Source organism: Lycium barbarum, chromosome 12, assembly GCF_019175385.1.
Source record: "Lycium barbarum isolate Lr01 chromosome 12, ASM1917538v2, whole genome shotgun sequence".
Taxonomy (NCBI): domain Eukaryota; kingdom Viridiplantae; phylum Streptophyta; class Magnoliopsida; order Solanales; family Solanaceae; genus Lycium; species Lycium barbarum.
In genome coordinates, this window is record NC_083348.1 from 214,891 (window position 1) to 239,324 (window position 24,434).

Genomic DNA, 24,434 nt, shown 5'->3' on the forward strand with positions numbered 1-24,434 from the left:
TCCCGCCAAAATGAGAAGATAACGACGAGCTAACGGAACCGCTGGTCTCAGAAGTTATCCACTCCCCGTTACTCCGATAGATCAGAGATCCGGGAAGTGTGGGACTATTTGTATACGGTGAAAATCGGATATAAGGCAAACCGGTGGAACGAGGTACCGGAGAAAGGAATGAGAATGTGTCGGATACTATTCGCCTTTGATTGGGGTAATGCTTGGGCCGGGGCTGAGCGAGGGCACCGACTGATCTGCCTTCTGCGTCGTTGAAACGGCCAAGCCCGGTGACCCGAGCATTCATGGTCGTTGGTCCGTATAGCTATTGGTCCGAGTAGCCGTTGGTCCGTGCGGCCGTTGCACGCGGGTCACACGCCAGTAACGTCCTGTCATGGTCAACTACCCACCATGCGTGTGTAAGACGGCTCCGTCAGTCCAATCCCACCAAATCCGTGCAGAGCTGTCCTTGTTACTATTATTCTATTAGTTCAAATCATAAGACCCATGGAGGTCACACTATAAATAGAGCACATCCCCCTCCTTTGTAAGGGTTGGTTCCTTCATTTACCAAGAACATTCGTAATAAAATAGTTCATGCATACAATCTCTCTTTTAATATCTGATTCGGCCAAGGCCACTTGTTTGCATTTATATTGTGTCTATTCCATCAAGTATCTCACATTGTTTATAAACGTTTGTATTCACAAAAAATCGCCATCATTATCCATTTTGTTGAAGAACTCTCACATATACGTTTTCTCCATCTAACATGCATCAAGATCAAAGCACATATCTTATACCCATTTACAAATTTAATTGATTATCCGATTTTGGGGTAAACAATTCTATATTAGTTAATCCGTCGTGTCCGTTGTTATAATAAAGGACACTTATAAATATCTACTTGCTTATATTTCAAAAATTAAATACACCACTTAATTTTTTTTTTTCACTTTCTCCTAATTTCTCTCGCATGTACACAGAGACTAGCTTTTTTTTTTTTAATTATAAAAACATGAATATAAATGTTGGTTAACTAAATTATCCTTTAAATAGTGAACGATTTTTATGTCTTTTAAGTTCAATTAATTGTGATAAAGACTTGCAAAGTGCGTATAACAAGGATTATAAACGCATTAGTATGTTTTCAATTCTTTTTAACTGCGAACTCATTTAGTTTTCATTTTACAAGTATATTTCCTTTGTTGCTTTAATTTGTCATGCATTTGTTTTTTTAATCAATAATTAATTGTTGCTTTTACTTGGAAAGTTGGAGATATTCTTATTTTGAATAGTTGTTTCTAGAGAAAAGCCGAGGTCTAGTTAGATATTTATTTTTATGCTTTTCAGTTGAGTAATGTCATGACTCATGAGAGGCTCTTTCTGAATAGTTATCGATACATTTTTTGCATTGATGTTATACAGATTAGAAAAATATCCTAAATTTTTGTTTCTTCGGTGGTTTTGCTACTATACGAAAATAATTGAGCCATTAGTGCTGAAATACGGAGGAAAATTTTTGTTTCTTCGGTGGTTTTGCTACTATTCTACTCTTTATGATTTATGAAATTCTGTTTTATAAATTTTAGGGTAGACATTTATTATTAGATGATCTCAAAGTATATTCTATTTGTGCGCCATAAAATTAATTAGTTGGTATATAATGTGGTAGCGTGCACGAATATGTGGAATAATATTTTCAAGTAGTAAGACATGATTTAGGCTTACATTAATACTTGAAAGTTATTCTTGAGATCATAATAATAATATGTATATATTATTTTGGGTTAAACAATTAGATGATTTACCTTGGAAAAGAATTGTAAAAATTTTATTTTTGAATATATGTCAAATTTTTGAAATCTATCTAGAACTATTATTTAAGATGAAGAAGAATGAAACAACTTCTTTGATTCCTAGACAGTCACTATCTTTGGGGTTAAATGTTCATAGACAGAGTATTACATCATATTTACAGCAAGTGATCAGTGATGGACGGAAGTTGAATTTGTCTGACAAAATTGAGGCGGCAATTAAAAGTGAAATGAACAATAGGCATTTTGTTCCATACTTATGTTAAGGATACTATCTCAATTAAGTATAATGATAGTGGGTAATATTTTTTTTATCCGTTCCAAATGTGTCCCGTGTGAAGGGTATATTGACCATGTAGAATGGAAAATATATCAAGAAATTTTTAAGCAATATTTGGTGACTCTCTAACAAGTTTCTGCCTCACTTTATCCGAGTAATACAAGAATTTCCTTGAATCTATTTGATAAAATAGAAAGGTTGAATTATAGTTCGCAGAACCATAAAAAAAAATGATGGCCTCATGCCCTAGTTGACAGAACCATAAAAAGAAATGATGGCCTAAAAGCTTTTAGCAATTGATTTAATTGTTCCAATTTGACAAGTTGTTGTTTTTACATTTGAAACTAGAAAACTCTATCACGTCATTCTTGCATATCACCTTGCAAATGAAATTAATCACAAGATAAGACACTTCAAAGAAATTGTTAAAACCACAAGCCACGTTTGGTAGTAAGAAATTTGTTTTTTGTTGTACTTTGTATTGTATTATTGCAGGATAACTGAAGTGGCTTGATGGAAATAAAAGTTTGGTGTTTTGTGATGCTTTCTGAAGAAAAAAAAAATGTTTGGCACCAGTTAAGAATGATTACTTAGCATGAAGTTTGGTTAATAATATTCTAACGTCAAAATGTTTAAGGGCATTTTCTTATATGCATGCTGACTTAGAATCATTAGTGTACATTTTGATTTGATGCTATGGAGAGAAATTCTTTATATGCCCTTTAATTTTGAGTTGCCTAAGAACAGAGTACTTAATTATTTAAAATTTGGGGGCTTCCTGACTTATGATAAAGTCAATATTAGACTGAGTGTTTAATTTGGAATAACAAGAAATATGAAAAATAATGGCATTCTTGTATATTACGCCAAACGAACAAAATCTTTAGTGGATTTTTAATATGGTGGTCATTGAGATTAACTAGTACCAAATTGATAATTTGTTATATACTTGTTCAGAAAAGTTATGTTCTTTCATGAAAGGGTGTCACTAGAAATGTCGTGACTTTTCATGAAAATATGTGTCTATTGAAATACAATTAATTGTATTGACATGGATGTTGTTGAAAGGCTACCCATTGTCTATTGTTTGATAAATATGACGTTCAATTGATCATTGATAAAATGAATGTCTTGTTAATAAGTTCTTGTTTTCCTATAAAACTTGTGGGGAGAGCTATCCTTATGATTACCAAAATACTCAATCGAGTGCCTATAGAAAACACAATTTATTCCATATGAAAAATGGAAAGCCCAACTTGAATTACTGCAAAGTGTGGGGGTGTTTGGCTAAAGTGCAAGTTCCTAGACCTAATAGGGTAAAAATTGGACTGAAAACTATTAATTGTGTTTTCGTAGGATATGCCACCAATAGTAAAGGATATTGGTTTCTGGTTCACAAATCATAAACCTTCAATAGAATCAGAAGATGTTGACTTATTGACAATATTGTATTATGTCAACCCCACAATATATGTCCTTTGTGGTATTGACATGGTATGCCTTTGGTGGTATTGATATGTTTGTTAGTGAAATATTCACATAAGTAGTTCCGTCTTGGTAAGGACTAGTTGTTCGAACTACTAATTTGATGAGATTGATCGTATGTCTTTCATTATAGGTCTTGTTCATTAATTTCGTGAACGGATGTCACTTGAAAGGTTGTGAATTTTCATGATAAAATGTATATGTTGAGAGACAACTCTTTGAAAAGACAAGATGGTTCATTGAATATAGAAATTCATTGGTTTATAAATCGAAGAACCAATTGATGATAATGATAAAAATCAGCAATAGGTTAGATTTTCACATCGGTGAATGTGCTATTAGTTGGATATTTGAAGAAGTAGACTTAAAAGAAGTGGAATGGTTGAGAATTTTTTATTTTTTTTTAAAGGTTGTGGCCACAACTGATGTCAACATCCACGGGTATCATGATGTCATTTTAAGTGTAGTCAGCAGTCTGCGATATATCCTATTTTATAAGTTTATTTTGCGTTATAATAAATATCCCACAGTTATTGAGGGCAATAATGATGCAAATTGAATCACTGGGTCAACCGAAATAAAATCCACAAGTGGATATGTTGTTACTATTGATGGAGGAGCGGTGTCTTGGAAATTGTCCAAACAAACTTGGATCGCCTGCTCCATAATGTAGTCTAAGTTCATAACTTTAGACATGATCGGTGAATAAGTTGAATAGCTACAATTTTTTTTTTTTTTTGAAAGATATTCCATTCTGGCCCAAATCATTGGTACCAATATGCATACATCATGATAGCCAAGCAACAATAGGAAGGGCATGGAACATCATGTATAACGGGAAATCTCGTCGCATGCGATGGAGACACAATATTGTTCGAAAACTAATCTCTAGTGGAGTTATCACTATTGACTATGTAAAGTCTAGAGATAACGTCGCGGATCCGCTTACAAAAGGCTTAACTAGAGAGGTAGTTGAAAGATCATCGAAGGCAATGGGTTTAAGGCTTAGGACAAGTCAGCATGGCGGTAACTCTACCTAACAGACTGGAGATCCCAAGAGCGAGGTTCAAAGAGATCAAACAAAGTTATGAATGACTGTTCAACATTGTCAAATAACTCAATCCATTCTCGTGATGAAGACAATGTTCAGGAACAAGGGTACAACATTAAGGCTTTTTAACGAGTTAATAGAGCTTAAGTTGTTTAATAATTTCTAAGTATGGTAGGTATGACCAAATACTGTATATCTACGTGATGAGACGTTTTAGGAATCACCTATGTGAGTGTGAAGTGTAAGCCGCTTCAAAGAGAATGATACAAAAGCCCATTCTCTATGCACTTACGAAACCAGGCGGTGTTCATGGCTGAACGAACACAACCGTGGGAACCATAGATAGTAAAGGGTTGATTGTGTGACATGTGATTTTCTAGGTATACACTAAAGCTCGACAGTTCAAAGATATCAAATCTACTGATTGACCGAGTATATCCGACATATGTTCACTACGGAAAGTTCAAAGGAAAAGCTACTTATCCAGATGCAATTAATCTTCACTTGTAAATCACATACTTATCCGTATATTTCTTGATCATAGAGCCATTCTCCATTCATGTGGGGGATTGTTAGGATTTTCTTGAATAGGTGTGAATGGGAAAAGAATAGTTGTGGCTTTTCTTATAAGGCACAATGACACCGGTTCATACTATCCTTTGTTGGCTATAATACTTAGTCATTCTATCAGATTTTTACTTACGAAAATTCTGATTGCCTTCTTCTTTCTTCTTGCACAATAAAAATTCTAGTGTGATTTACAACCTTCGAGTGGTTCGCCGTTCACCAGGGTTTATGGTACCGTTACGCTGGTGAGTTAATTCGTTCTATCCTGGGAGGATATATTCCGTAACCTCGGGTACTTGAGGGGAATAATTTCCTTAAGAAAACACTGTGAATTCAGTGGGCTCGAATTTATTTTCCTTTCTTTTCAGATTCCGCATTAGATTGTTTCCTCTCTTTGTAGATTATGTTTTAGATTATTTTTTGAATACAGATTGACAACAGTTTTTCATTATGTTTGATATTTAAGTGATAATAAAAAAAATAAGGGACCTACTATCTTTATATATCTTTCTAAAATCAGTGGTAGATTTGTCTATCTCTTTTATTGAATTTCACACTAGAATGAAGGTGGAGAAGATAAAAGTCCTCATGCTTTTTAGGACAAGTATAGCGTGACAAACTATATCTCAAGTAAGGAAACAAGTACGTACATGCCTGCTACTATTAATTTGCGTGAGAGAAAATTGGCGTTTATGAAGTTAAATTTGTACTTATTTAATTTCTATTTCATAGCTTAACAAACTACGGTTTTTTAAATATTGATGCAGTTACGATTTTTATACCCTTAGCTGTTTTATTAATTTTGATAAGAAGATACTGGAAAAAGACACAACTGGAATAATACACATTATGATTAAAAAATTATATCCTATTAGGAACTTAACTCAGGGTACTTACATTAAGATAAAACATTGTAGTTGATCAGGAACTTGACTCACGGTAATCCTATTAAGAACCTAATTCACCGTAATAAATTCTTAATATAAACCCACAATCTTTTCCAATGATTAATCTCCTTATCAGACATATAAACACGTGGCTTTAGATGAATAACCAAAGCTTGGAATTGGCAATTACGCGGCCTGTGTGTCGAGCTCTAATATTGGCATCTAAGGTTGGTTATGTTTTGTTTTCAATTTTATCTTCTGCTTAAAGTTCTAGCTTTCATGTAAAACTTCTTTGTCTTTTTCCCTTTCAGTGTGGAAATAACACAAGATTGGTAGAAGAAATAACAATCTGCCTTTAAATCATGTTTTCGGATAATTCTTGAATTAGATGGAATTCGGTCAGGTAACTCAGTAATTATATATCTACCTTAAGTAAATTAATCATGCATTTTTGCAGGTTCATACTGTTTACCCCGAATTTGGAAAATCAATTGAATTTGTATGCGGGTATAGGATATGTGCTTGGATCTTGATGTATGTTTGATAGTGGAAAATAAGTGTGTGAGTATTTAGTAATAAAACGGCTAATAACGATAATTTGCTTGATTAGCTATGGACATGAACGTTTAGAAGCTATGTTCAATACTTAATGGAAGAAGCACAATATAAATGGAAACAAATGGCCTTGGCCGGATCAGATATTGAGAGAGAGAGATTGTGTATATGAACTCTTTTATTATAAATGTTCTTGGAAAGTAAAGGAGTCAACCCTTACAAAGGAGGGGGATGTGCTCTATTTATAGTGGTGCCTCTTCCCATGCAAATGATTAGAATAATAATAAAAAAAAGGACAGCTCTGAGCAGATTTGGTGGGATTAGGTTAGCCGTACGATCTGACACACGCATTGTTGGTGGTTGACCATGGCAGGACGCTACTGGTGTTGGCCCGTGTGCAACGACCATATCCGGACCAACGGCCCGGATACTCGGGGTAACGACCTCGACTGATCTGGTGACGAAGAAGCCGGGCCAAATCACGCCTCCGCTTAGCTCCGGTCCAAGCGTTTCCCCGGTTCAGAACTTATGTACGCTCTCGTCCTCTTCTTCCTTCGGTTCTTCGTTTATCCGGTTTGACTCATATCCGGTTTTTACCGTATACAGATAGCCCCCGCACTTTCCGGACCAACGATCTATCGGAGTAGCGGGAAATGGATGAACCATGAGACCGGTGACTCCATTGGCTCGTCGTTATCTTCTCATTTTGGCGGGAACGGGTGCGTCACGTTCCCCCTTTCTCGGCCACATGTCACATCTCGAATGGCCGGTTCTGACAACCGCCGCACGCACGTCGCTTCGAGTCGTTTCTCATTAATTATGGGGGACACGTGGCGTCCCCCGGTTGGCTGGGGAATCGTAACCGCCACAGTCCAACGCCTATATAAGGCTCTTTACCCTTTCACTCCAACACTTTCACGCTCTATTTCTTCTTCATTCTTCACTGCATTTCCTCATCCTTATCATCTTGAATTGTCTTCTACAACCAATCTGAGGCTGATTTATTGCAGGGGCAACTTCGCCACCATTTCTGCTAACTGTTTTTGTTGAGCGTTGCTTTGCACTTTGTCACTCCTCGAATTACCAGTTTCCTCAATCTTCTTAAGCTCCTCTTCTGAATCTTTATTCTTTTATATTTTCGAAATGTCCGAAACTACTTCCCATGAAATTCCCTCGGTTTCATCCCCAGGAACCGAGGCTGCATCCCCAGCTAGATCGAAGAGCACCTTCGAACCCGCGGTCTCGGACATCATACCGGCCAGGACAAAATTTAACAAAGATCTTGGGGGTCGAAAAGCCTTCTTCAGTGTCAGACAGGGGGTTCGATGTGAGGCGATACCCCTCCTCCATTACCGAGGACAGGCTCGACCTTGTTCGGTGCGACTGCGGATGGGACAACCGCCTGGTCCAAGTTTTCTCCCCCGGTCCTGATGAATCAGTCACCGACCACCGGGAGGGTTTTTTGTACGTCTATATTTACCCCTTTACCCTCAAGATCGATCCTCCGGTAGATTCGGTTATTTTGGACATGTGCCGGACCTACGGTGTGACGTTGGCACAAATTGGTCCGATCATCTGGAGGGTTGTGGCGTGCCTCCGGTTGCTGGCAAACAATGCCGAGAACGAGTTCACGCTGGCCCACCTGATACGTCTATATTCCCCGAGGCTGTTCCGGGGTGGCGTAATGAAACTTTCCAAGCGCAGCCGGAATCCATTTTTCTCAAAAATGGCTGAAGACAGAGACCGGGGGTGGTTGGAGCGATATGTCCGAGTGAAGACCGAGGACATTATTCCGGCCGAGTTCATGCCTTTCCCAGAGAAGTGGAATAACAAACGTAAGTCCGAAACCTCGAGTAATTGCTTTAGCGTGCTTTGTCGAATTTTGATTCCGCTTTCTCATCGTTTATTCCTTACTTTTATCAGCCAATGGTTATGTACCTCCCGTCATTCGTAATCTAAGCGACTGGGTCACGACACTCCTCAGCCAGCATCCTTATGACAACCGGGCATAGGCCCACCTGTCACGTGGTCGGTGGGTCGCCCAGAATCACGGTAGCCCTTTACTTCTACTCGGGTTTATTGCATCCTTCTCTACTCGTTTCACCTTTCGAACTTTGCTAACATCTAGCTTTTCAGGCTTGCCTAAGGGCTCGGTAGCCCCCAGACCGGAGTCGACCACTGAACCCACAACGTTGGTACCCGAGTTTGATACAACGGGTGCATCTTGTGCCTTTGCTGCTGCCGCTGCCGCCAAAAGAAAAAGGCCCTCTGATCAAGGGCAACAGTCGAAGAAGAAAAGGGCGAGAAGCGTTACCCGGACCTTACGGGATGAAACAGAGCCCAATATTATAGTTCGGAGAGTCGATGCCGAACCCTCCGTAGCCTCGATCGCGGAGGAGTCCGTCGCCGTTGCACCTCTTCCTTCTGCCGGTGAAGGACTTTTAGTTCCGGCTTTTCACACAAATGCGGAAGAAATTCTTTCCCCGGCTCCTCTTCGGTCGATTGACTTTGTCGAAATTTCAGGTGAAACTTCTTCGGAAGATACTCCCCTGCAAAGGACAAGGGGGTCCCGGGAGATGGTCGTTGCTGGAGGAGAACGAACAACCGGGAAGGAACCGGAGACCGAAGCTTCCATAGACGTTCATCCGGCTCCCGATCATGAGCCTGCTGCAACTGCGGAGCCCCCTGCCTTTGCCGAAGATACTGAGGCTACTCCAAGTTCCTCCACTCCGGCTCCGAGGGTGGATGAATTTGAAGATATGTTTGCGGGCACTCCTTCTGCAACCGACGAAGCTGCAGGATTCGAGCATCTCATGATCCCTCGGGCCACGAGGTCGGCCAGCCGGACCTCCGACTCTGGGGATAGGGACGGCTTGGTGCGTATTTTTCCAGCACCGAGTGTGGAGCCGAGGAGAACAAGATCGGTTACGGTCACCTTTCCCGAAGACTGTAGCTTCCTTTCCCGCCTGGTGGGCGTGGCAAGCTATCTGAGGTCCCTTGTCTCGGATTCGGACAAGCGCAAAATGATCGGGGTCTCCTAGCAGTGTCTTATGAACGAGAGTATGCATGCTGGCAACCGGGTAAGATCTTTAGCTGTCTTTGCATCTCTTCATCGAGAGTTTTCACTTCTTTTTATCCAAGTTTTTAACTTCGTTTCATTTGCAGAGTGTGGTGCTTGCAAACGAAGCCTTCGTTCGTGTCCAGCAAGAGATGGATGATCTAAGGGGCCAAATGGATGCCCAAGGCCGTTAAACGGAGAACTACCGGCACCTTCTTCGGGAGAAGGAGGAGGAGTTGAACTGGGTGGTCGCCCTTTCTAACATCCGGCCCGAGCTTGATGCGGCCAGGGCCGAAAAAATCCAGTTGAAACGCGAGTTGGCCGCAATGACCGAATATAATCGGAGTCTCGAGGCTGACAAGATCGGCCTGACCCGGGACAACGCTCAGATATCCTCGAGGCTTGGTGAACTCGAAACCACATTCTCCCAACTCCGGGGGGTGCTGGATCTGGTGAAGTCCGATGCTGCGGGTTTGACCGAGAGGAATCGGCTGCTCGAATCGGAGAGCGCCCAGTACAAGGAGCTCGCGAGGGTTTTTGAAGAGAAAGCGGAGACGAGGGCCCGGATGTATGATGACCTCAAAAATGAGCTCAAGGAGACGGCCGATGCTAACGACGCTCTCAAGACCGAGCTGGAGTCGGCCGTCCAAATGTAAAATGTTTTCAAAGAGGCTCGGGATGCTCTCGAGGAAAGGCTAGCACAGGCCGAGGCCGAGTTGGATGAAGCCCTGAGGAGCGTGGGGGCAGCCGATGCTCAGATTACTATCGTTGCTCAATACGAGAAATGGAAATCTCGGAGGATCACTCTCGAGCAGGCCGAGCATGGCTTTTCTGATCTTCCAGATCTTATTGCCGAGGCCAAGAGAATCGAGGGAGAGGCTAAGGATGCCCTCGGTCCTGACTCCGATGATTCTGAGCGGACGATGTCCGAACATTCCGACTCCAGCCATTCCGGGTAGCTTAGGGCCCGTATTTGGCTTCTACCTCTTTATTTTTTGCCTTCGTAGGACTTTGTTTTTCTTTTGATGTAAGAAACATCCGTTGTATAAATGAAAAGTGCATCTTTCTTGCTCCTTCATTTGAATGTTTGTTATCATTTTTGCTATAATCGTTGGTCCGTTCTAGGACAGGTCGACTTGTAGTTGTTAATTCATCGTGGCCGTGGGTCTTATACGATATTTTAGGGCCGGTACTTTTTCAGCCTTGGCTAGAAAATTTTTGACGTAGCAGTCCCCGTTTGGGGAAGTTTATCAAATTTTGGCTTGGATCATCGTGACCTCGTTGCCCTAGTCGAATTTTTTGATGATTTTTGCTCGGCTCGTTACGGCCTTGTTGTCTTTGTCGAGTTTCGACCACCGTACCCGGTATAGGGTATGTGAATGAGGCAGTGTCGAAATACGGTGGTTATCACCGGGGCAAAGTACATTTAACAGAAAGTTGTTATCCCAACTTTTGATAACTTTGCGTTTGCAAAATGTTTGTACATATGAGAATTTTAACTCCTTCTTCCTTCGCCGTAGCAAATATAAAATGGGACACGATTCGTTATGATCGTTTGGTCCTTACATCGAGGCTATGGCCGATGGCCGGGCCCTAGTTTTTTCGTAGCAAATATAAAATGGGACACGATTCATTATGATCGTTTGGTCCTTACATCGAGGCTATGGCCGGGCCCTAGTTTTGCCGTAGCAAGTTTTGACTTTCTCCGTTTTCCCTGATCGGGGTCTCTTCGATTGAGGGCACAGTAATGTATTCCCCTAGCACTTATCCAGCTGCGAGGTCTGGTGAGTGCTATTAAGTCCCCAATCGGAGGGGGTGGCCTCGAAATTCCGGGCGCCGGTCCCTTATCTTTGTCGAGTAACACGTTGTACTTGTTGCCTCATTAAAAACCTTGTCGGAAAACCCATTTTGGGACAAAACCGTACTAAGGAAAAGAGTGCAACACGTGTTTTCAGGCCTAAATTCTAACTTTGTCCCATTCTCGGTTTCCTGCAAAAGAGAAAGGTAAATACGAGAACATGGGGGAGGGGCCCATACCTTAGCAGTAATATCTTTTCAGATGAGCCACATTCCAGCTATTGTGCAACCGTTACCCGTCCATGGACTCCAACTGGTATGACCCTTTGCCCGTTATCCCGGTTACTTTATACGGGCCTTCCCAATTCGGACCCAACTTTCCCTCGTTGGGATTCTTGGTGTGCAGGGTAACTTTTCGAAGTACCAAGTCCCCGATTTGGAAGTGTCGAAAATTGGCTCTTCGGTTGTATTACCTTTCCACTCTTTGTTTTTGGGCCGCAATACGGACCAATGCGCTTTCGCATAGTTCATCCGTTAGGTCGAGTTTTATGGCCATGGCCTCCTCGTTTGACTCCTCGGTGGTATATCTGAACCAGAGAGTCGGTTCGCCAACTTCCACGGGGATAAGGGCTTCCGCCCCGTAGACCAATGAGAACGGGGTTTCCCCCGTGCTTGATTTGGATGTGGTTCTGTAAGCCCACAGCACCTCTGGTAATATTTCCCTCCAGTGATGCTTTGATGCTTCAAGTCTTTTTCTGAAATTTTGAATTATGGTTTTGTTCGTAGATTCCGCCTGTCCGTTTTCACATGGGTGATACGGGGTTGATACGATTTTATTGATCTTCAAACCCTTGAGGAAATTGTTGACCTTTCCACCTACGAACTGAGGACCATTATCAAAAGTTATCTCGGCAAGGATGCCGAAACGGCAGATGATGTGATCCCATATAAAGTCGATGACTTCCTTTTCTCTGATTTTTTCAAAGGCCTGCGCTTCAACCCACTTAGAGAAATAGTCAGTCATAAACAAAATGAAACGGGCCTTACCTGGTGCCCATGATAACAGACCCATGATGTCCATTCCCCATTTCATGAAAGGCAGGGTGAGACCACCGAGTGCAGTAGCTCTCCGGGCTAGTGAATCATCGGGGCATGTTTCTGACACCCGTCACATTTTCGGATGAAATTTTTAGAGTCCTCGTCCATCCGGTTCCAATAATAACTGGCCCTGACGATCTTTCGGACCAGAGCCTCGACCCCGGAGTGGTTGCCACAAGTTCCTTCGTGCACCTCTCTCATCACATATTCCGTTTCACCGGGGCCCAAATATTTAGCCAGGGGGCCGAGGAAATATCGTCGATACAATTGACCGTCTACCAAGCAAAAACGGGCTGCCTTTGTCCTTAGTGACCGTGATTCCTTTGGGTCGTTTGGGAGCTTACCATCACGCAAGTAGTCAATGTACCTGTTGCGCAAATCCCAAGTTAGACCCATTGTGTTTATCTCGGTGTGTCCGTTTTCTATGGCCGTGTTTGAGAGGTGCACTGTTGTCCCGGGGTTGATTTCCTCCCCGTCGACGGATCCCAAATTTGCCAATGCATCGGCCTCGCTGTTCTGCTCCCTCGGTATGTGCTGCATGGTCCATTCTCTAAATTGATGAAGTACCACTTGGGTTTTCTTGAGGTAGCTCTGCATCCGTTCATCCTTGACCTCGAAGACGCCGTTCACCTGGTTTGCGACCAAGAGCGAATCACATTGTGCTTTGATGACTTCGGCTCTCATACTTCGAGCTAACTCCAAACCTGCAATCATAGCCTCATACTCGGCTTCATTGTTAGTCAATTTAGCAGTTCTAATGGACTGTCGAATGACATCCCCGGCCGGGGTCCTGAGGACGATCCCCAGCCCGGAACCTTTAAGGTTCGAGGCTCCATCCGTGTGTAGAGACCAAATGCCTGGGACCTTTCCCGAGGTCAGCAGGAGCTCTCTCTCGACCTCGGGGACCATGGCCGAGGCAAAATCTGCCACGAAGTCGGCCAAGATCTGGGACTTGATGGCCGTTCAAGGTTTGTACTCGATATCATAGCCGCTAATTTCTACGGCCCATTTCGTTACCCTGCCCGATAATTCCGGCTTATGCATGATGTTTTTAAGAGGGTAAGTAGTTACTACACATATTGGGTGGCACTGAAAATAAGGCTTGAGCTTTCTGGAAGCGCTTACCAGTGCTAATGCCAGTTTTTCCAAATGGGGATAACGGGTCTCCGCATCCCCCAAAGTTCTACTGACGTAATAGATGGGGAATTGCGTACCTGATTCTTCCCGAACCAAGACGCCGCTTACCGCTATTTTGGAGACAGCAAGGTAGAGAAAGAGCGGCTCGTCCGCCTTCGGCGTATGCAGCAACGGGGGGCTAGATAAGTATCCCGTCAATTCCTGTAGAGCTTCCTGGCACTCCGGTGTCCAAACAAAGTCGTTATTTTTCCTCAGTAAGGAGAAGAAACGATGGCTCTTGTCCGAGGATCGCGATATGAAGCGACTCAACGCCATTATCCTTTCGGTGAGCCTCTGTACTCCTTTGACGTTATTCACTACCTCGATATCCTCGATGGCCTTGATTTTGTCCGGGTTGATATCAATTCCCCAGTTTGACACCATGAAACCCAAAAATTTACCGGACCGGACACCGAAGGTGCACTTTTCCGGGTTAAGCTTCATGTTGTACTTGCGGAGCACGTCGAAAGTTTCCTGCAAATGCTTAAAATGGTCCTCTGTTTCCAGGGACTTGACAACCATATCGTCAATGTAAACTTCTATTGTTTTCCTTATTTGTTCTTCGAACATCTTATTAACAAGTCGTTGGTAAGTTGCACTGGCATATTTTAGGCCAAAAGGCATCACATTATAGCAGTAGGTCCCGTACCGGGTGATGAAGGACGTTTTCTCTTAGTCCCCCGGGTGCATCCGAATTTGGTTATACCCGGAGTAAGCATCGAGAAAACTTAGCATCTCATGTCCGGCCGTCGCATCGATCATTCTATCGATGTGAGGCAACGGAAACGAGTCCTTTGGGCATGCTTTGTTTAAATCCTTGTAATCGACACATATTCAAAATTTATTACCTTTTTTGGGCACCACTACCACATTAGCAAGCCAATCCGGGTATTTCACCTCTCGGATAGAACCTATTTTCAAAAGCTTTGTTACCTCGTATTTTACGAAGGCGTGTTTCGCCTTTGCCATGGGCCTTCTCTTTTGCTTCACCGGGGAGAACTTCCCGTCCAAGCTGAGCTTGTGAGTTGCCACTTCTAGTGATATACCTGTCATATCTATATGTGACCATGCGAAGCAATCGGCGTTAGCTCGAAGAAATGCAATTAATTTGCTCTTGAGCTCCGGGGTAAGCCCCGTGCCCAGGTATACCTTTCTGTCCGGTAGGTACTCGAACAGGATGATCTGCTCCAGCTCCTCTACAGTTGACTTGCTTGCATCCGAGTCATCCGGCATGACGAATGATCTGGGTACCTCGAAATCATCTTTCTCATGCACTGGATCCGACCCAGTGTACTTTGATTGCTATTGGGCTCGTTCTCCTCCGGTTACATCCTTTTCCTTCTGAACCGATTCTACGGACCGAGGTGCCACTTCTTCTACTGCGAACATTTACCTCGCAGTGGGCTGTTCACCTCGGATGGTTTTTACCCCATCCGGGGTGGGGAATTTTAGCAGCTGGTGCAATGTTGAGGGCACGGCCCTCATGCTATGTATCCAGGGTCTGCCCAGTAATGTGTTATACTTCATGTCCCCTTCGATTACGTAGAACACTGTTTGTTGAATGGTGCCACCGATGTTTATAGGAAGTGAGATCTCCCCATTCGTGGTTTCGCTTGCCATATTGAACCCGCTGAGTACCCGGGTTACCGGCACGATCTGATCAAACAGCCCTAGCTGTTCGACCACTCTCCACCGAATGATGTTGGCCGAGCTACCTGGGTCAATCAAAATACGTTTAACCTTAGTTTTAAAGATAAGTATAGAAATTACCAACGCATCATTGTGCGGTTGGATGATGCCCTCTGCATCCTCGTCTTCGAAGGAGATAGTGCCCCCGGATAAGTGATCTCGGGTGCGCTTTTCACGGACAATAGAAATCTTTGTCCGTTTCGTTACCGGCCCTCGAGGGCCGTCGACACCTCCAACTATCATGTTGATTGTATGCTGGGGTTCCACCGGATCGGCCCTTCGATGCGCTTCCCTTTCCTTGTAATGACTTTTGGCTCGTTCACTCAGCAGATCTCGGAGATGACAATTCTTTAGTAACCGGGCTACCTCTTCTCTCAGCTGGCGACAGTCCTCAGTTCTATGTTCATGGGTTCCGTGGTATTCACATACCATGCTCGGGTCCCGTTGCCCCGAGTCTGACCTTAGAGGTTTTGGCCATCTCACCTCCGGAACACGACCAATGGCCGAGACCAGGCCCGACGTACTGACGTTGAAGTTGTATTCCGATATCTTTGGTAAGTCCTTGGTGCCGGCAGAGCTTCTGGCATCGCTCCTGAATGAGAGACCCCGACTGTTCGATGGGCGCTAGACCCGTTTGTTTCCCCGACCGGAGAAATGGCTTGGGCTATCCCTCGGTTTCTCCGTCCAAAAACTTAGTTTCTCAGAATGGGAATACGGCCGATATCTTTCCTTCGACGATTCGGCCTTCACTTCGTAGCCTTTCTTTGGTTTCTCAAAATTCCTGCTCATGTTAACCGACCCCGGGGGAAGCTCGAATTGATCATTTTCCACCCGAATCTTCGACTTGTATCTGTTGTGGACATCAGCCATGTCATTGCCTCGTACTCCAGCAGACTCTCTTTTAATTTGAACGAAGTCGTTGAGCTTCGAACATTGAGCCCCTTCGTGAAAGCCTATGCGGCCCATTCTTCGGGGATCGGAGGGAGCTCCATTCGTTCCCTTTGGAACCGGTTCACAAATTCTTGGAGCAACTCGTCGTCCCTTTGGGCTATGCGAAAAATGTCCACTTTCTGAGCCTATACCTTTCTGGCACCGGCATGAGCTTTTACGAAGGCATCGGCGAGCATTTCGAAGGAAGTGATCGAATGCTCGGGCAAATGATCATACCATGTCAATGCTCCCTTTGACAGAGTCTCCCCAAACTTCTTCAATAACACTGACTCAATTTCATCTTCCTCCATGTCATTGCCTTTTACGGCACAAGTATATGAGGTCACGTGCTCGTGTGGGTCTGTTGTGCCGTCATATTTCTGTATGTCCGGCATTCTGAACCTTTTTGGGATCATTTTCGGAGCCGCAGTCGGAGGAAAAGGTCTTTGGATGTACCTTTTCGAGTTTGGCCCCTTCAGCAATGGCGGAACCCCCGGGATCTGGTCCACTCGGGAATTGTATGTCTCGACCCTTTTTTCGGTCGAGTCTACCCGTTTTACCAAAGTCTCGAGCATCTTCAGAACCTTGGTGGAAGAACCAGCTCCGGAGCCGTTGCTCTCGACCACTCGTGCCTCATCCCTTCTGGTTTCGGCAGCACGCTTTGTCCTCTCCGGCTCTGTTCCATCTTTTCTGTTTTGCAACCGGGCGATCGCGAGTCCTTGCTCGGCTATTGCCGCTCTTTGTTCCTGCAGAATTTCAACAATTAGACGTAAGTTAACGTTGTCACCTGGTGCGTCTGGTTCTTTTCGGCCCTGGTTTCGGGACAAAGTAACAGAATTGTAGGTATTTAGAGGATCGGTGGCCGGTAGGGCGGCGTTCTCCCGATCCACGGTGTTTTGCCGATTGAGGCCCTCTCTCGAATCAACGGGGTTCGGATCAGCGGGATTCGGCAATCCCCGTTGTTCACTGGCTTCATTTTCCGCAACAATCTCGGTGTCGTTGACATGACCAGATTGTTCGACGCCAGCCATTTCGGTCCGTTTTTGCAAAGACTGACAGGAGATGTTTTTTGATTTTGATGAATATGACAGAAATCAAGACCAAAGACCACTATTATCCTAGCCCCACGGTGGGCGCCAAACTGTTTACCCCGAATTTGGGAAATCAATTGAATTTGTATGCGGGTATAGGATATGTGCTTGGATCTTGATGTATGTTGGATAGTGAAAAATAAGCGTGTGAGTATTTAGTAATAAAATGGCTAATAACTAAAATTTGCTTGATTAGCTATGGACATGAACGTTTAAAAGTTATGTTCAATACTTAATGGAAGAAGCACAATATAAATGGAAACAAATGGCCTTGGCCGGATCAGATATTGAGAGAGAGAGATTGTGTATATGAGCTCTTTTATTATAAATGTTCTTGGAAAGTAAAGGAGCCAACCCTTACAAAGGAGGGGGATGTGCTCTATTTATAGTGGTGCCTCTTCCCATGCAAATGATTAGAATAATAAAAAAAAAGGACAGCTCTGAGCAGATTTGGTGGGATTAGGTTGGCCGTACGATCTGACACACGCATGGTTGGTGGTTGACCATGGCAGGACGCTACTGGTGTTGTCCCGTGTGCAACGGCCATATCCGGACCAACGGCCCGGATACTCGGGGTAACGACCTCGACTGATCCGATGACGAAGAAGCCGGGCCAAATCACGCCTCCGCTTAGCTCCGGTCCAAGCGTTCCCCTGGTTCAGAACTTGTGTACGCTCCCGTCATCTTCTTCCTTCGGTCCTTCGTTTATCCAGTTTGACTCATATCCAATTTTTACCGTATACAGATAGCCTCCGCACTTTCCGGACCAACGATCTATCGGAGTAGCGGGAAGTGGGTGAACCATGAGACCGGTGACTCCATTGGCTCGTTGTTATCTTCTTATTTTGGCGGGAACGGTTGCGTCACGTTCCCCCTTTCTCGGCCATGTGTCACATCCCGAATGGCCGGTTCTGACAACCGCCGCACGCATGTCGCTACGAGTCGTTTCTCATTAATTATGGGGGACACGTGGTGTCCCCCGATTGGCTGGGGAATCGTAACCGCCACAGTCTAACACCTATATAAGGCTCTTTACCCTTTCACTCCAACACTTTCACGCTCCATTTCTTCTTCATTCTTCACTGCATTTCCTCATCCTTACCATCTTGAATTGTCTTCTACAGCCAATCTGAGGCTGATTTATTGCAGGGGCAACTTCGCCACCATTTCTGCTAACTGTTTTTGTTGAGCGTTGCTTTGCACTTTGTCACTCCTCGAATTACCAGTTTCCTCAATCTTCTTAAGCTCCTCTTCTGAATCTTTATTCTTTTATATTTTCGAAATGTCTGAAACTACTTCCCATGAAATTCCCTCAGTTACATCCCCAAGAACCGAGGCTGCATCCCCAGCTAGATCGAAGAGCACCTTCGAACCCGCGGTCTCGGATATCATACCGGCCAGGCCCAATTTTAACAAAGATCTTGAGGTCGAAAAGCCTTCTTCAGTGTCAGACAGGGGGTTCGATGTGAGGTGATACCCCTCCTCCATTACCGAGGACAGGCTCGACCTTGTTCGGTCCGACTGCGGATGGGACAACCGCCCGGTCCGAGTTTTCGCCCCCGGTCCTGATGAATCAGTCACCGACCACCGGGAGGGTTTTTTGTACGTCTATACTTACCCCTTTACCCTCAAGCTCGATCCTCCGGTAGATCCGGTTATTTTGGACATGTGTCGGACCTACGGTGTGACGTTGGCACAAATTGGTCCGATCATCTGGAGGGTCGTGGCGTGCCTCCGGTTGTTGGCAAACAATGCCGAGAAGGAGTTCACGCTGGCCCACCTGATACTTCTATATTCCCCCAGGCTGTTCCGGGGTGGCATAATGAAATTTTCCAAGCGCAGCCGGAATCCATTTTTCTAAAAAATGGCTAACGACAGAGACCGGGGGTGGTTGGAACGATATGTCTGAGTGAAGACCGAGGACATTATTCCGGCCGAGTTCATGCCTTTCCCGGAGAAGTGGAATAATAAACGTAAGTCCGAAACCTCAAGTAATTGCTTTAGCATGCTTTGTCGAATTTTGATTCTTCTTTCTCATCGTTTATTCTTTACTTTTATCAGCCAATGTTTATGTACCTCCCGTCATTCTCAATCTAAGCGACTGGGTCACGGCACTCCTCAGCCAGCATCCTTATGACAACCGGACATGGGCCTACCTGTCACGTGGTCGGTGGGTCGCCCAGAATCACGGTAGCCCTCTACTTCTACTCGGGTTTATTGCATCCTTCTCTACTCGTTTCACCCTTCGAACTTTGCTAACATCTAGCTTTTCAGGCCTGCCTAAGGGCTCGGTAGCCCCTAGACCGGAGTTGACCACTGAACCCACAACGTCGTGCCCTTGCCGCTGCCACTGCCGCCAAAATAAAAAGGCCCTCTAATCAAGGGCAACAATCGAAGAATAAAAGGGCGAGAAGCATTACTCGGACCTTACGGGATGAAACAGAGCCCGATATTATAGTTCGGAGAGTCGATGCCGAACCCTCCGTGGCCCCGATCCCGGAGGAGTCCGTCGCCGTTGCACCTCTTCCTTCTGCCGGTGAAGGACTTTTAGTTCCGGCTTTTCACACAGGTGCGGAAGAAATCCTTTCCCCAGCTTCTCTTCGGTCGATTGACTTTATCGACATTTTAGGTGAAACTTCTTCGGAAGATACTCCCCTGCAAAGGACAAGGGGGTCTCGGGAGAAAGAACGCAGAGATGGAGTGGAGTTGAAGAAGAACAGATCGTGAAAATGATAAAATGAAGGGGTAAAGGGCCTTATATAGGCATGGAAGAGGAATGGTTACCGAGGACGACCAATCAGACGGCGCCACATCCCCCATCATTAATGCGAAGCGACTCGAAACGACGTACAAAAGGTGGTTGGCAGAAGCAGACCACCCGGGGCGAGACACGTGGCCGATAAAAGGGGAAGCATTATGCAACCGTTCCCGCCAAAACGAGAAGATAACGACGAGCTAACGGAACCGCCGGTTTCAGAAGTTATCCACTCCCCGTTACTCCGATAGATCGGAGATCCAGGAAGTTTGGGGCTATCTGTATACGGTGAAAATCGGATATAAGGCAAACCGGTGGAACGAGGTACCAGAGAAAGGAATGAGAATGTGTCGGATACTATTCGCCTTTGATTGGGGTAATGCTTGGGCCGGGGCTGAGCGAGGGCACCGACTGATCTGCCTTCTGCGTCGTTGAAACGGCCAAGCCCGGTGACCCGAGCATTCATGGTCGTTGGTCCGTATAGCTATTGGTCCGAGTAGCCGTTGGTCCGTGCGGCCGTTGCACGCGGGTCACACGCCAGTAACGTCCTGTCATGGTCAACTACCCACCATGCGTGTGTCAGACGGCGTCGTCAGTCCAATCCCACCAAATCCGTGCAGAGCTGTCCTTGTTACTATTATTCTATTAGTTCAAATCATATGAGACCCATGGTGGTCATACTATAAATAGAGCACATCGCCCTCCTTTGTAAGGGTTGGCTCCTTCACTTACCAAGAACATTCATAATAAAATAGTTCATGCATATAATCTCTCTTTTAATATCTGATTCGGCCAAGGCCACTTGTTTGCATTTAGATTGTGTCTATTCCATTAAGTATCTCACATTGTTTATAAACGTTTGTATTCATAACAAATAGCCATCATTAGCCATTTTGTTGAAGAACTCTCACATATACGTTTTCTCCATCTAACATACATCAAGATCCAAGCACATATCTTATACCCATTTACAAATTTAATTGATTATCCGATTTCGGGGTAAACAATTCTATATTAGTTAATTCGTCGTGTCCGTTGTTATAATAAAGGACACTTATAAATATCTACTTGCTTATATTTCAAAAATTAAATACACCTCTTAATTTTTTTTTTCACTTTCTCCTAATTTCTCTCGCATGTACACAGAGACTAGTTTTTTAATTATAAAAACATGAATATAAATGTTGGTTGACTAAATTATCCTTTAAATATTGAATGATTTTTATGTCTTTTAAGTTAAATTAATTGTGATAAAGACTTGCAAAGTGCGTATAACAAGGATTCTAATAAGACACAAGATGCTTTTCAATCTTCCTGCAGGTGCAGCAAAAGTTCCTTTACAACCATATTATGTCAAATTTGTTTTGGGTTGGGTTTTAACTCTCTAAATGTTAACTAGGAAGCATTCCAGATATTAGTTTGTATATATTTCACCCCATGCTTTGTTCCGCTTCCACTCAGCATAGCAAGTGTTAGGCAATACTCCAAAACGCATTAGTATGTTTTCAATTCTTTTTAACTGCGAACTCATTTAGTTTTCATTTTACAAGTATTTTTCCTTTGTTGCTTTAATTTGTCATGCATTTGTTTTTTTAATCAATAATTTGTTATCTCCCGTGTTCAAAACCAGTATAAAAAAAAAAACTGAAACTGAAAAAACAGAAACTTCGAAAACAACAGAAACTGTTGGAAAAAAAAAATAATAATGTAGAAACATCCGAGACCACAGAATACACTGTGTGTCCTTAAGGAATTTAACCCCCTCACTGTACCCGAGGTTGCGGATTATTTCCTCCCAGGATAAAACGGATGTACCTGTCGCAGGAGTGGCGGTACCTCAAACGCCTACGACTTCGGCGAACTCAAATATGGCAACGAAAACACACGAAGACTCGATAGTTTATTTATTTATTTTTTGTGAAAGAATGCAGATGCAGTGAAAAATTCAGTAGTCGAAAATTGAGGCATTGCCTCAGTTTATATAGCCTTGAACATGCCTCTTCAGATTAGGCTTGGTGGCTGTTCGGAAAGGCCATGCCTTTTCCAAAAAAATAAGAACGTTGGGAAATTTAATTTTTCCTTAAAAATTTTTATTCCGCGAAAATTTAATTATTTATTAATTAATTTACGGCGGAAATAACAAAATAATTTCAGAAAATGAAGATTGAATTTAAATAAATTTGGTCCAAAAAGATTATCAATCAAATCCAAATCCAAAGCCGAAGCCGAAGCCGAGCCGAGCGACGACGACGGCGCGAGGGGAGTCCCTCTTCTTGACCCTTTAAGAGCTAGAGGAAGTGCTTTCTAATATAAGCACATAACTTTCCCTTTCTACCACCAATGTGGTACAAGGCTCCTTTTCAACAGAACTTTGCTTTGAACTTCATTTTCCTTCCATTATCTTTTTTTTCCCCTCCATTTCTCATTCACACCAACTTAGCTAGCTACAATCGTTAACTAGCTTTAACAATCCCCCACATGAATGGGGAATGGATATATGATGGAAAAACATGCATGACAAAAAATACTGTGTGATTCGTAAGCAAGAATTAATCGCATCTGGATAAGTAGATTTCTCTTTGAACTTTCCGTAGTGAACATATGTCGGATATACTCGGTCAATCGGTAGATTTGATATCTTTGAACCGTCGAGCTTTGGTGTATACCTAGACAACAACATGTCACACAATTAACCCTTTAACCATCTTTGGTTCTCATTGTTTTGTTCGTTTCAGCCATGAACACTCCTGGTTCATAAGTGCGTAGAGAATTGGCCTCACAGAATTCTCCTTGAAGCGGCTTACACTTCACACTTACATAGGTGATTCCCAAATGTGTCATCCCGTAGATACACTATTTGATATACCCCGTATCAAACTTGGAAACCATTAAAAAGCCGTAATGCTTTATCCTGGTACTGAACATTGTCTCATCACGAGAATGGACCACAAAAGTTATTGTGACAACGTTGAACCGTTATCAATGACTTTGTTTGATCTCTTTGAACCTAGATCTTGGGATCTCCAGTCTTCTAGGTAGAGTTACCGCCACGATGACTTGTCCTCGGCCAAAGTCCCATTCCCCTCGATGATCTTTCAACCACCTCTCTAGTTAGGCCTTTAGTTAGCGGATCCGACACATTATCTCTTGACTTAACATAGTCAATTGTGATAATTCCACTAGAGAGTAGTTGTCTAACGGTATTATGTCTTCGTCGTATGTGACGAGACTTTCCGTTGTACATCGCGCTCCCGGCTCTTCCTATTGCCGCTTGACTATCACAATGTATGCATATAGGAGCAAACGGTTTGGGCCAAAATGGAATATCTTCTAAGAAATTCCGGAGCCATTCAGCTTCTTCACCGGCTTTGTCTAAAGCTATGAACTCAGATTCCATTGTAGAGCGGGCGATACATGTCTGTTTGGATGACTTCCAAGACACTGCTCCTCCACCTATGGTAAAAACATATCCACTTGTGGATTTAGTTTCAGTTGAACCGGTGATCCAATTTGCATCACTGTATCCTTCAATAACTGTAGGATACCTATTATAATGCAAAGCATAGTTTTGAGTATGTTTCAAATACCCCAAAACTCGTTTCATTGCCAGCCAATGTGTTTGGTCGGGATTACTAGTGTAGCGACTTAGTTTACTTATAGCACACGCAATATCAGGTCGCGTACAGTTCATGATATACATCAAACATCCCAACACTCTGGCATAATCCAATTGAGAGTGACTTTCACCTTTATTCTTTGCAAGAGCAAGGTTCATATCAATTGGTGTTTTTGCAACTTTAAAGTCCAAGTACTTGAACTTTTCAAGTACCTTTTCAAGATAATGAGATTGAGACAGTGCTAGACCTTGAGGAGTCTTATGGATTTTAATTCCCAAAATTAAATCGGCAACTCCTAAGTCTTTCATATCAAACTTACTAGCAAGCATGCGCTTAGTAGCATTTATGTTAGCAATGTCGTTACTCATTATCAGCATATCATCCACGTACAAACAAACAATGACGACGTGGTTCGGAGTGTTTTTAATGTAAACACATTTATCACATTCATTTATTTTGAATCCATTTGACAGCATCGTATGGTCAAATTTTGCATGCCAACTGTTTAGGTGCTTGTTTAAGTCCGTAAAGAGACTTAACAAGTCGACACACCTTCTTCTCTTTCCCTGGAACTACAAACCCTTCAGGTTGTT